Source organism: Doryrhamphus excisus, chromosome 14 (assembly GCF_030265055.1).
Source record: "Doryrhamphus excisus isolate RoL2022-K1 chromosome 14, RoL_Dexc_1.0, whole genome shotgun sequence".
Classification (NCBI taxonomy): Eukaryota; Metazoa; Chordata; class Actinopteri; order Syngnathiformes; family Syngnathidae; genus Doryrhamphus; species Doryrhamphus excisus.
Window position 1 is genome coordinate 18,195,959 of NC_080479.1, and position 11,542 is coordinate 18,207,500.

Below are 11,542 nucleotides of genomic sequence, written 5' to 3' on the forward strand. Positions count from 1 at the left end.
TGTGGAAATAAGCACCAAAAAAAGAAAAGAAGATGCTGAACAGTCAAGGTTATGTCGTTAACACAATGCTTTGTTTAGCTACTACATCCGTTTAGCATTTAAATGAACTAATTTTAGCAAACAGTACCACACTTTGACAGTGAACAATGTAGTAATAGAATCCTCGAAGTGGGTTTAAAATAAAAACGTAAACAATTGGTAAAAAATGCCCAAAATATAAATCCGGTTTCGACAGTCAATTTTGTCATTGCTTAAATTAACATGGCTCTCCGTTCAGACTCAGACAACAACATTACTATCAGCCAATCAGCGTCCTCCTGGACTCCGCGGCGGAAATTAACAACCAATAGTAAAGCCACAAAGCTGCCGCCGACGTTCACAGCGCATCCAATCAGCTCTTTGTCAGAGTCCTCTTTACGGAAAAGCGACCAATCAGACGCCTGTCTGGACCCCACGGCGTGAGCTGCCGGCCAATGAGCTGTCTGTCGGGATGCACCCAGGGAGCGATCGTCTGCTAGGCCCAATCATCGCCTCAGTGCCGCCTGCCGGTGCCGGGGACTGGTGGTAAAGGATTCGCAGCAGCGCGCGAGGACCGGACCGTGAACCCGGAGACGGTACACACTGAGGCGAAAGCAAAGACACAGGTGAGTCCGAGGATGCGAGCGCGGCCTTTTTGGGGCGGCGGATGTGTTTTGAAAAAACGGCAACGGCGCGTCGGTTGTTGGCTTTGAAAGACGGCTTGTTGTTACGTCATGTCACGTTATGTTGTACCGGCGCTTATGCTGACAGACAATGGACCCCGCTTTTTGCTTTTTAATTGATGCGGCTTGACACTGACGCTCGGCGGTCGTCGTTTTTTTTTTCCACGGCTAATGCACATTCAAATGGCGTCTTAAAAACGTTTCCGCTTCTACGATTCGCGGGTGTTTTGCTTGTGTTTTGGCAGATGGTGATTGCATTGTGATGGAAGCGGAATGCCTCCAGTCCGCTTCATTGTTTGATGCCAGTCTCTTGGGGGTTTAAGACCGAATCCTGCAAATACTACAAATGCTTATTATTAATGCTGTTTTTTTTTTTTTTGGAGATGTCAGGATGCTTTTATTCAGGCAAAGCAGCTTCAAGTGGGGGGGGGGGATTAAAGGCACTGGGAGGAGGCCGGCGGGTAGCTGATGGCTCTCAGCAATTAGGAAGGAGGGAAAAAAAATTGGAAATGCATCAGCCATTTACGTAAAGACTCAACTGGGTTCATATGCACCTAAATGGCTGCCTTGCCTTTGCCTGCCTTACCGACATCATGCTGCAAAGCAAGGCTTCATCCTGGGTTGCTGGTTTGTTTGCCAAGTGGTAGATATAACCTCAGGTACACTAAATAGGAAGCAGTATTACAATTATTGTGTACTTTTATCCTTGCTTAACCACTCACTTGTACCGGATATAGAACTTTTAAGGATAAATATACTGTAATTCTGGTATGTTGATGTTGCAATCTTGAATGAAAACTGAGTATTCAAGGTGGTTTTTTCAAGATGGTTTGATGCCCTGATAAATCGTCCAAAAAAACCTTGGTTCCTGAAAAAAAAAAAAATAATAGACGCACCCAGAACTCGGATCAACTCCCGGCGTTGATAGTGGGTCTGCATGAATGAAAGGTTCCCGCTGTAAAGAGTGAATGAAGTGTAGTATTCTCAATTGATGGGAGTCTTTCCTCTTCCTATTTCCAGCCTAGAGTCCCCTGGCGGACCCCCCCCCCCCCCACTCCCACCAGTAGCTTCCACATGAAGACTGCCGTTGTGTTAGGGCAGGTTTTTACACCGTTGTGTGTAGTTGTAGTCAAGGAGCTCGAACATTGTGTTGAGTTCCCGAACCGCTCCGCAACACTTTAATGGTGCGTTTACATGATGTCTTTGCGCTTCGAATTTCACAGTTTCACTCGTTTTTTCGAACGATATAGTAGTAATAAGTGAAGTAGGATTCCTTTAACACATTCTCAATATACTTTTAACATTATTAGAGCCCTCTAGACATAAAGTAACACCCCTATAATCAACTTTACACTCCTATAACCCTATATATTAGACATATCACACAGCAGCTAAGCATCAGGGGGTGCTGGAGCCTATCCCAGCTGTCTTCAGGCGAGAGGCAGGGTACACCCTGGATTGGTCGCCACCCAATCACAGGGCACATATAGACAAACAACCATTCACACTCACATTCATACCTGTGGCTAATTAACCTAGCATGTTTTTTGGAATGTGGGAGGAACCGGAGTACCCGGAGAAAACCCACGCAAACTCCACACAGAGATGCCCGAGTGTGGAATTGAACTCGGCTCACCTATCTGTGTGGCCTGTGCGCTAACCACTCGGTTAGCCTCGGTCTGAAACCAATTAACTGCAATAAATGCTAGCATATTTATTGAACAACATCATGATTCCTTCGTCACACATGTTGTCTGTTGCTGAACCCCGGTCTCTTAGCTGTGAGGTCTGCGCGCTAACCACTCGACCACCGTGCAGCCTTGCTAGAAATTCATTCATTCATTTTCTACCGCTTATCCTCACGAGGGTCGCGGGGGGTGCTGGAGCCTATCCCAGCTGTCTTCGGGCGAGAGGTGGGGTACACCCTGGATTGGTCGCCAGCCAATCACAGGGCACATATAGACAAACAACCATTCACACTCACTTTCATACCTATGGACAAGTTGGAGTGGCTAATTAACCTAGCATGTTTTTGGGGAGAACATGCTAACTCCACAGTGAGAATCAAACCCACGTCTTCCCAATCTCCTAACTGTGTGGCCTACATGCTAACCATTCGGCATGTTTTGGGGCATGTTTGTGTATTTGTTTATACACCTTTTGAGTATTAAGTCGCAGTGTGATGAATCAAGTGTTTGTTCTCAGTAAGACATTCACACTCACATTCATACCTATGGACAATTTGGAGTGGCTAATTAACCTAGCATGTTTTTGGAATGTGGGAGGAAACCGGAGTACTACCCGGAGAAAACCCACGCATGCACGGTCATGCACAGGGAATTGAACCCTGGTCTCCTAGCTGTGAGGTCTGCGCGCTAACCACTCGTCCACCGTGCAGCCTAGCTAGAAATTATGAGGGAAAAATATGATATATTCCAGTTTCATGATTTCTGTGATTTGGTTAAATGAAAAAAAAAAATTTGTTTGCCCGATCAAATGTTTCCATTGCACTTGTATTGGATAATAGGAATGGAATGGTGCCTATAGGGGTGTTATTTCATGCTTGGAGGGCTCTAACAATGCTAAAAAACCCTATTTAGAAGGTCATACGCAGATTATCTGTGCACTAACTACCAAAATATTGCGTTTATAGATAATGAATTCACTTTATCAGAGTCGGGTCAGGAACCAATGAACTTCCATAAAGGAGTGATTACTGTAGGGGTATTATTTCATGCCTGGAGGGCTCTAACAATGCTAAAAACCCTATTATCTGTGCACTAACTACCAAAATATTCTGTTTATACATAATGAATTGACTTTATCAGAGTCTGGTCATGAACCAATGAGCTTTCATAAAGGAGCGATTACTGTAATTAGTATAAAAAATGGTTCCCAGAGACGTGGTTTGCAAGGAAGACGGTCTTTCCGGCAACTTCATCCAACTTTAATGATCAACAGGACCCATTTTGTTGAAGACTGTACTGTACCTCTACGCTAACTTTTTAATGACTTGCACAGAACCTGAACCAGAACCAGACCTGAACTTGGCTTGCATGTGATGACATCATATCCGGAGTTATTGGTCTTCACACTTGCCTCATTCAGGACCAGGCAGATGGGTCCCGGTCCTGCTTTTTGGTGAAGTCCCAAGTTGATGTCATTGTTCAATTTGCATAATTGGCCGTGTTTGCGTGTGGACGGGTCAAAGTGAGATTTTTGGTTTGTGGGATACCACAGGGATATGTCCTGAGCTCCATGTAAGTGTGCTGTGATTTGAATGATAATGTCTCATTATGTTTATTTGTTAATAATTAATTAATCATAATTACTGTGGTCATCCACAATCATTATGTGAGCCATAAACACACGTGTATTGTAAAGATATACAAACAGCTAAAAAAAAGTTATTAGCGCTATTAACATGAGTTAGTTTTTATGTTTTTATATTTATGTAAGCATTACCGGAACTTCCTTTTATAGGCTGCACGGCGGTCGAGTGGTTAGCGCGCAGACCTCACAGCTAGGAGACCAGGGTTCAATTCCACCCTCAGCCATCTCTGTGTGGAGTTTGTTTACATGTTCTCCCCGTGCATGCGTGGGTTTTCTCCGGGTACTCCGGTTTCCTCATTCCCACATTCCAAAAACATGCTAGGTTAATTAGCTTAATTAGCGACTCCAAATTGTCCATAGGTATGAATGTGAGTGTGAATGGTTGTTTGTCTATATGTGCCCTGGGATTGTACCCCGCCTCTCGCCGGAAAAGACAGCTGGGATAGGCTCCAGCAACCCCCGCGACGCTCGTGAGGATAAGCGGCAGAAAATGAATGAATGAATGATTTCACATAGCAACATAGAAGCTAATGCTACACTTAGCGTTGACGTTTTCAATTCAAACTCGGAAACAAAAACAAGCAGCAATGGCGGCAGCTCCAGTATGTAGCGTTACCTTTCGGTAGTGTTGGTGGTGAAGCTTATTACTAGCCGGTGTGCTGCGGTAAGGTGTCACTACGCCAATTAAAGTAGTTCTTCGACATAACAATGTGTTTTTATGCAGGTCGCAGGTTTTTGGAGGTTATTTCAGAATAGTTGCATGCTATTACGTGTATTTTTAGCGTGTTTTTATCTGTTTGTATATCTTTAGAACACAGAAAAAGGGAAAGACGTGCGTCCACGAGGAGGCGGTAGAGAGGTCGCTGGTTGGATCCATGTTGATGTTGCGTCATCAATGTGGTAACGGTGTCAAAGCGCTTTGAGTACTATTACCATTTACACCCATTTAACCAGTTAATGTCCTATGAGGGTTTTTCCTGGAAATGGTCGTAGATCTTAAGGCGGTAAAATGGATGGTGCAGATTGCAATGAATATTGATTTATGCTTCCGCTGACAGGAAGTATGAATCGTGTATATGAAAAGGCTCAGCATTGCTAGCAAGTTAGCAACATAATGTCTGCTACGCCTTTCTGCCTCGTTGTCGTCGTCTTGCAGATTTGGTGATACATATTTGGTGCAACCATCCCGCAAAATGTCTTCCTCTGATACAGTGAAGGAATCCCACTGGATCGACGCCATGTTTGTTTACGAAGGAGTTGGCACACGTCACCGGGGCAGGGGAAAAGTAGCGCTTGATGTGCTCATCAGAATGTTATTTTTTTAATGATTTTTATGATTTTTTTAATGATTTTATTGGTGCAGCATTAAAATGCCTGGTAATTAATTATAAGTCACGTAATTTATAATAAATAATTTAAATTATAAATAAATATATTTATTTATTTTAATTTTTAATTTTTTTTAATGTTATTGGATTTATCGGTGCAGCATTAAAATGCCTGGTATTTAACTATAAGTCACGGAATTTATAATAAATAATTTAAATTATAAATAAATAAATAAATAAATAAATATTTATTTTTATTTTTTTAATTTTTTTTATGTTATTGGATTTATCGGTGCAGCATAAAAATGCCTAGTAATTAATTATAAGTCACGGAATTTATAATAAATAATTTAAATTATAAATAAATATATTTATTTATTTTAATTTTTAATTTTTTTTAATGTTATTGGATTTATCGGTGCAGCATTAAAATGCCTGGTATTTAACTATAAGTCACGTAATTTATAATAAATAATTTAAATTATAAATAAATAAATAAATAAATATTTATTTTAATTTTTTTAATTTTTTTTATGTTATTGGATTTATCGGTGCAGCATAAAAATGCCTAGTAATTAATTATAAGTCACGGAATGTATAATAAATAATTTAAATTATAAACAAACAAACAAATAAATAAATTATATATATATATATATATTTTTTTTATGTTATTGGATTTATTGGTGCAGCATCAAAATGCCTGGTAATTAATTATAAGTCACGTAATTTATAATAAATAATTTAAATAGGGTTATAGGGTTAAATATATATATGAATATATATTAAAAATATATATATACATACATGCATACATATAATTATAATTTCTAATAAAAAAAACTGCCACTTCTGTATTATTGAATGACACTGGTAGCTATTAGCTGTGTGTGTGTGTGTGTGTGTGTGTGTGTGTGTGTGTAGGCTGGGGATGTTCTATTGTTCTTTGCTTTATTGTCAACAAATCCAATGGAAAGACCTCGTACTTGCTCACGTGCTTTTTCCTTTCTATATGTGTGTGTGTCATTGTCATTGTCATTGAGGGATCAAACAATTCAAGAGTATCAAATATCCAAACCAGTCGCATGTCTTTGGTGTATCAGACCTTTGCATCTCTTGCTGTTGGCGTAAAGAAATCATCATAACGACGCAGTTGGCATGCTCATCGATAACACATTGTCATATAAGTCATTTTCTTAATAAATGCAACCCTCATGAGGAAATATCGCATATAAATGACTATTTTTAGGAGTGAATGCTGAAGCAAAATGTGCAAATCTGCATGTTTTTGTAAGGAAAATGGCGGCACGGACGATCATTGGTTGAATTGTGCACATGGGATCAGTTGAGGAAATACAAAGGCACTTTTGTTTCGCAGCGCTTCTCCCCGAAATGGCTATCCTGTCCCGCGTCATCCAGTCATAGTTGGCAGCATGAGAACATCTGTGAGTTTAGCCCGCACACTAGTAGGCGGCGGTGGGCACGGTCACCTCGTATCGTAACGCACCTGGCCTACCAAAAAATAACCATCTTGTCCGTGTTATGCAGGAGGGCGCCGCCAGGAATTTAGGCCCCGTGGGGGGGTTGGTTGGGGGAATCACATTAGGTCCCCCTGCACAGCTGTGGTCGCTACATCTCGAGGACTTAACTGACCCTTAAAAGCTGTTTTGCATGCTATTGGACGCTAACCTGGATTTAGTTTGATGCATGTTTTGGATTAATAACAAAACATGGGAAGGAAATTATTACAAATAATGGAATTATTTTTAGAAGCAAATAACAGACTGTAGGAAGACTTTGTCTTCTCATGCAGACACGCATAGCGTACCGTCTACCAGGCAACGAAATGTCGTTGTATAATTAAGTTGCAGTGTGATGAATCGAGTGCTGTTAGCACTCGTATAATAATAAATAATATTATGGAGAATAAACAGATGACATCAAATATGAACATTGTACAGCGTAAACAGTCATTTGTACAAATAATTTAAATAAATTAGAATAAATAATAACAATTTAAAGTTTTGCGTGTGCGTGTGGGCAGGTAGAGGGGCTCGCAAAACTTGTACGACACGTGCCGTAAATGTACGTGAACAAAGTAAAAAAAAATTTGGAGCTAATTTTTTTTTTTAAACCGCAAAACACGCTAACCAGGGCGTAAGCTAACTAAGGTATTTCACTCAATCAAGCGCTCAAACAAAGCAATTTATGTGTTTGGTATCGGTATCAGTTGTCTGGTTGCCGTGCTAACAGCAGCTAGCTTGTTAGCTTAGTATGTCCACGGTTTGGTATTATTTCCATGTTTGACCGCCTGTGCAACAAAATAATATGTCATCCATTACAGTCATCCATTACCATGTATTGGCAAGCTAATGGGATGCTAACTAGGGCATTTTGTGATGAAAAATTAATCAAGAACACGGTTGGAAACAATTAACAATACAAGACACTGTGTAACTGTAAATGTACGTGAACAAAGTAAAAAAAAATTGGGGGCTAATTATTATTTTTTTGGACATTAACCGCAAAACACGCTAACCTGGGCGTAAGCTAGCTAAGTTATTCCACACAATCAAGCGCTCAAACAAAGCAACTTATGTGTTTGGTATCGGTATCAGTTGTCTGGTTGCCGTGCTAACATCAGCTAGCTTGTTAGCTTAGTATGTTCACGGTTTGGTATTATTTCCATGTTTGGCCGCCTGTGCAACAAAATAATAAGACACAATATAATGTATATAACCAGTTTATTCCTGAGTTTCATACTTTTTGCATTTTCCTTTGTTCTTATATGGATGTTTGTGCCACTTAGAAAAGTGCAATGTTAAAAATTGTGTTTTTGCTATTGACTGTCGGAGACAATGTTATTGTGGTTGACTATTGCTAAGGTTTTTTATGACTACTTTGTTCAGACTAAAAGTGTATAAATAGTATAAATTTGGCGCCTTTTCTGTAACTTGTATTGCATATTACAGATTTTGTTTGACAGCGTTAGTTTTTTCCTGAAATGCATTCAATGGCATCACGGTAAAAGCAGCATCTTGTATTCATTACATCACATTAGGTTTATTTCGTCAAGTGAACAACATAGTAACAACGTTAAGAAAGTCGTTATCGGGCATTTCTAATATCAGAAATGGCCGCAGTCAAATGACCCGAACGGTCCCGAGCGTCTACGAACGGGCGGAGTCCGTCATGTGATGTCTCACCTCTGGAATCCAACGCCTCATCACAATTCACGTCGGTACGCCTCCCACATTCCAAAAACATGCTAGGTTAATTAGCGACTCCAAATTGTCCATAGGTATGAATGTGAGTGTGAATGTCTTACAGAGAACAAACACTATGCTAACAGCACTCGATTCATCACACTGCGACTTAATACTCAAAAGGTGTATAAACGATACTAATACTAATTTATACTGATATTGCGACTCCAAATTGTCCATAGGTATGAATAACATAACAACAAGCGTTAAGAAAGTCGTTATCGAGCATTTCTAATATCAGAAATGGCCGCAGTCAAATGACCCGAACGGTCCCGAGCGTCTACGAACGGGCGGAGTCCGTCATGTGATGTCTCACCTCTGGAATCCAACGCCTCATCACAATTCACGTCGGTACGCCGGGGCAGCAACCGTAGTGTAAACAGACACGGTGGCCTGATGCCGGATTGAGTGTAGCGACAAAGTTGCACCATCCCGACGCAAAAGAAGGGTCTTGTGTGTTACGTGTGTGTGTGTGTGTTGCATGTGTGTGTGTTGCATGTGTGTGTGTGTGCATTGGGGCGCTGAGTAAGTGTTGATGAGAGCACAATGTGTGGGCTGTTCTTGCAGAACAGCATTCTCCGGTCAGCTTTAAAAAGCTCGCTAGCATTGCCAAAGACTCTATAGGCTGATCATCTTTCATAGTACACAGATATGACAGATATGATACACTTTTTGTACACCAAAACAGGCCTTCATAAACGCTATGTACTGTGTATTACTACATACTGTACTAATATATACAGTAATCTCTCGTTTCTAGACCCGACCGCCATACCTCAGTTTCCACGAAGTAGGATTCAATATTTATAAACTGAATATTTTTGGGGCTGCGCGGTGGTCGAGTGGTTAGCGCGCAGACCTCACAGCTAGAAGACCCGAGTTCAATTCCACTCTCAGCCATCTCTGTGTGGAGTTTGTTTACATGTTCTCCCCGTGCATGCGTGGGTTTTCACTATGCTAACAGCCCTCGATTCATCACACTGCAACTTAATACTCAAAACATGTATAAACAATACTAAATACTAATTTATACTGATACTAAAATACTAATTTTGCAAGGGGGGGGCGGCACAGCTAGGAGACCAGGGTTCAATTCCACCCTCGGCCATCTCTGTGTGGAGTTTGTTTACATGTTCTCCCCGTGCATGCGTGGGTTTTCTCCGGGTACTCCGGTTTCCTCCCACATTCCAAAAACATGCTAGGTTAATTAGCCACTCCAAATTGTCCATAGGTATGAATGTGAGTGGGAATGTCTTTGCTAACTTTGCTAACAGCACTCGATTCATCACACTGCGACTTAAAACTCAAAAGGTGTATAAACAAATGCCAAATGGTTAGCATGTAAGCTACACAGTTAAAAGATCGGGAAGACGTGGGTTCGATTCTCATTGTGGAGTTTGCATGTTCTCCCCAAAAACATGCTAGGTTACTTAGTGACTCCAAATTGTCCATAGGTATGAATGTGAGTGTGAATGTCTTACTGAGAACAAACACTATGCTAACAGCACTCGATTCATCACACTGCAACTTAATACTCAAAAGGTGTATAAAAAAAACTAATACTAATTTATACTGATACTAAAATACTAATTTCGCAAGGGGGGGGGGCGGCACATCTGGGAGACCAGGGTTCAATTCCACCCTCGGCCATCTCTGTGTGGAGTTTGTTTACATGTTCTCCCCGTGCATGCGTGGGTTTTCTCCGGGTACTCCGGTTTCCTCCCACATTCCAAAAACATGCTAGGTTAATTAGCCACTCCAAATTGTCCATAGGTATGAATGTGAGTGTGAATGTCTTACTGAGAACAAACACTATGCTAACAGCACTTGATTCATCACACTGCAACTTAATACTCAAAAGGTGTATAAACAATACTAATACTAATGCTAGGTTAATTGGCGACTCCAACTTGTCCATAGGTATGAATGTGAGTGTGAATGACTGGAGACTGACAACGTGTGTGATGAAAGAATTATGAGGCTGTTCAATTTTAAACCCTGAAGAAGATGACTTTAGCGCTTTGAGTTCCCAGTTCCCATGACATTTATGCTAGGCTACTGTTACTAGTAACTAGTCACGTTACACTCACTGTTAAAAAAAATTGCTAATGCTAATTGGAGACTGACTCCAAAATTGTCCATAGGTATGAATGTGAGTGTGAATGGTTGTTTGTCTATATGTGCCCTGTGATTGGCTGGCCACCAGTCCGGGGGGGGGTGTACCCCCCCCTCTCGCCCGAAGACAGTTGTGCAATTAATTTATGATTTCTGTTATGATGTTTTTTTGTGAAATGTAACCGGGGTGTTTTGTGTCGATATTTGTAAGTTGTGAGGGAAAACACCGCAGTGTGTGTGTGTGTGTGTGTCAGCCACCCATGATGCATGATACCACCCCTCCCCACTTGCCCCCCCCACCCCCCCACCCCACAGGATTTCAGTTTGAGATGAAAAAGCCGCATAATCAGCTCTTGATTAGAGAAATAATTTCTAATAGGAAGAGAACAATAACAGCAAGTCAGTGCTAATTGTTGTCTATGATGTTAATGAACGGCTGTAAGGGAATAAAGTATGGATTAGCATGAATGCTAACCGGGGGGGAGAAATGACAAGTGTTTGCTTGTCGGTGCTAGAAATGGTGGCGGCGGCGTTGTGGCGGCGGTGGCGGGCGCAGCTCTGACTAATCCAGTCTGTGAATAAGCAGCATGCGGATCATTGCTGCATTGCTGTGCGGCATTTAACCAGGTACTGCACAAGGTCACCCCAGTCAACCCGTCTCACTCAAATCCCCCCCCCCCCCCCCCTCTTAATGCTCTCAGCGGCCTGAAGGATACGGCGCCGCTGTGACGAGGAGATGAAATCTGGAGCCATTTTTTTTTTTCTGTTGTCCCGTTTATGTTGTAATGGCAGCAGCGTG

General features: G+C 41.4%; 1 protein-coding gene across 1 annotated transcript in view; it reads left to right on the top strand.

Annotated features, from left to right (window-relative positions):
• The first annotated feature begins 296 nt into the window (after positions 1–296).
• Positions 297–11,542, top strand: part of gatad2b (GATA zinc finger domain containing 2B) — a 51,607-nt gene continuing 40,361 nt past the window's right edge. The window contains exon 1 of the mRNA XM_058046281.1: positions 297–644. The gene's annotated coding sequence lies outside the window, so the exon portion shown is untranslated. The remainder of the gene's footprint in view (positions 645–11,542) is intronic.